The sequence below is a fragment of the Carica papaya genome, chromosome 5 (assembly GCF_054855325.1).
Source record: "Carica papaya isolate Zhongbai chromosome 5, ASM5485532v1, whole genome shotgun sequence".
NCBI classification, from domain to species: Eukaryota; Viridiplantae; Streptophyta; class Magnoliopsida; order Brassicales; family Caricaceae; genus Carica; species Carica papaya.
The window spans coordinates 16,778,650-16,781,287 of record NC_142313.1 but is presented as its reverse complement, the minus strand read 5'-3'; the positions used below and the strand labels follow the sequence as shown (position 1 = coordinate 16,781,287).

At 43.8% G+C, this 2,638-nt stretch overlaps 1 non-coding gene across 1 annotated transcript; it reads right to left on the bottom strand.

The window, feature by feature from the left end:
* Positions 1-210: 210 nt before the first annotated feature.
* On the bottom strand, positions 211-297 carry TRNAS-GGA (transfer RNA serine (anticodon GGA)). Its single transcript has one exon. It is a non-coding gene; the product is annotated as a tRNA-Ser (tRNA).
* Between the last annotated feature and the right edge of the window lie 2,341 nt (positions 298-2,638).

Sequence of the window (2,638 nt, the reverse complement as noted above, 5' to 3'; positions counted from 1 at the left end):
AAGGAAAGAGGGGGTTTGATCTCTCTTTTTCTTCCATTCACGTATCACACAGTGAGATTCTCTTTCGTTGTCCGCTCTTTCCGTTTTTTTTCGTACCAAAGTCAGACGAAATAAAGAATCTAAAAAAAAAAGGTCTGACTGTTAGAATAATGGTCTCGATTGGTATTTGATACATGGCGGTCGGTAACGTTGGTGAATTAGGTGAAGGTACGGAAAGAGAGGGATTCGAACCCTCGGTAAACAAAAGCCTACATAGCAGTTCCAATGCTACGCCTTAAACCACTCGGCCATCTCTCCTACATAAGATGTTGATTATGACCCAGAAACCGCGAGTGAATAGCTAGTCATTCATCTTCTTGCAGTAAAGGTACGACCAATCCATTAGAAATAGAAAGACTTTTCGTCAAAGACCTTCGAGGAAAAAAAACGATTCTTCTTGTTACCATTAAAAAAAGAACTCTTTCTATTCATCTTTGTCAAGACGACGATCCCGTCATATCGTCATATTATGATATTTATACCGGATTAAACCAATGAATTGGAACGAATCCACTACTCCTTTCATGGTCACATAGTCATTACAGAATTCTTTTTCAGGTATATCTTTCTTAATATAGGTAGTACCCATTTATATATATATATATTATTGGTTGTTTTTACCTCCCGAGAATCCGGTTCGCTTATCGCCTTTTTTTTCCTCCCTTCACTCCTCCTTTATCTTCTTCCTACCATACGGGGGTGACTTAGGCGCTAGGGTTAATACCTTATTAGATCGAAGAACTCCTTACCTTTTTTCAAGAGAAGCCTGATTCTAGTCGGGATCGAGAGGATAATGAGTCACCTTAAAGGTGGGTCCAATCTGAGCGCTTATTGCCTTCTTCTTCGCCTCTCCTCGTTCCGCCCGAGCTGATCTGAATTCTCCTATTAGTATAGGATTGTTAATAACTTGACTTAATGGTTATAGTGTAAAGGTAGTTCTATCTTCTTTTTTTGTATCTGAATCTCTCGTAAACCTAAAGGGGATGGGAAAAACCACTATGAGGAGTTGCCGGCTTAACCGACGTCCTATCCCCCCCTACTTCTTTTGGAAAAAAGATAGGGCACGCAAGAAAGACGGATTGCTATCTTCCGGTCCACCAAGAATCTCGTATTTACTTTAATGAAGTTAGACTAGTTGGTTGGTACAGGACTCGCGCTAGACAGGTTGCTATTGTTTTGTTTCCTACTTTGGGTTATGGGCGAGTCCGCGCGATCTTCACCATCGGCCAGTCCTCGATTTCTCTACTTGAGTCACGACTGAGCCAATTTCTTGATCTTTGTGGTCGCGAACGATCTGTCCCAAGGAAGACTCTATCTTTTTTATTATATAGGCTATTTCTTTAAGGATGTGGAGAGTCGGGGGAAAGTCTACCACACAGAGAAGAAGCTCAAATTCTCGCCTAAGCATGGCAGCTCAGTTGTGCCTATATCTTAGCTTTCGAGCTGAACACTTTATCGAGCGGCGAAAAGGCCATTGCAGTTACGCAGACCTTCGAGGAATTTCTTGTTTTGCTGCTTGTTGTCGCTGCGTTTTATGTCTCTACCGGCTCTATTCGTTAGGGATTCTCGCCTTTTAGAATGCAGATTTGGACAAATCTCCCAGGCACGAGACCTGCTCTTCCATTTCGGTCAGAAAGGCGCAAACAGCCGTCAAGGCGACGAGAGAGACCGCCTTGCCCGATCATTCCATTTCCTCGTGCGTCTTCTTATTCTAAGAAAGTCTTATCTTTTAGTAGTAGGTTCTTTTTTTTTTCTACTTTCTAAATCAATAGCTTTCCTCAGTAGATCCGAATCTGCGGAGGAGCAAAACTAGGGCATAACCCCTTACATACTTCTCCAAACCTACTCTTCGGGGGATCCGACCAGTCGAATACAGAGGAGTGGATCAGGATCATCGACTCCTCTTCTGGTTGGTCGAAAAGTACACTCCCCTTCTGTATAAGGGGCAGTAATCCGTCAATAGAGGTAATAGACGGAGATCATGGAATCTAAGCTGTATAGGAGTCAATAGGGTTTGACTACTCCTCTCCTCCCTTCCCCTCCCATCCCGCGGGTAGGGATGATGGATGCTGATTTCCAATTCTATTATATCGATTGTCTTTAGGGCCTGCCTATCAAAGATGAATCTTGATAATAGGCAACAGGAAGAAATGGTGTTGATCCGTCCCCCCCTTACTAGATTAAACAAATAAGGCTCCAGTCGTAATGGAAAGAATGGATCTATCTCCTACTGCCTCTGAAAGTGGGAGTGATGGCGAGTAGATCCAAGAAGCCATAAGCCGTTTTGCTCTCTTGCTTGCTTTCATGTACACGTCTTACCTCTCCTCCTTGCTGTAGGGACCACTAGTAGCAAAGGCGGGAAGTTAAGTAACTTATTGACCATAAATCCGCTCTTGGATCATAGGGTCTTTGGCTGTTGTGCTGGCTGTGAATGCTGCATTGGCTTTAGCAGACGCTTTTGGGAAATTCCGAGAATCTCAAAGAGAGGGGGAGGCCCTTGCAGTCGGCATTAGCGCTGTGCTGTGGGAAGGACGGAAGAACTGAGGGCAATCGCACCCAATTCGTGCTATCAAGGGATGCCTAGTAATCCAATCGACTG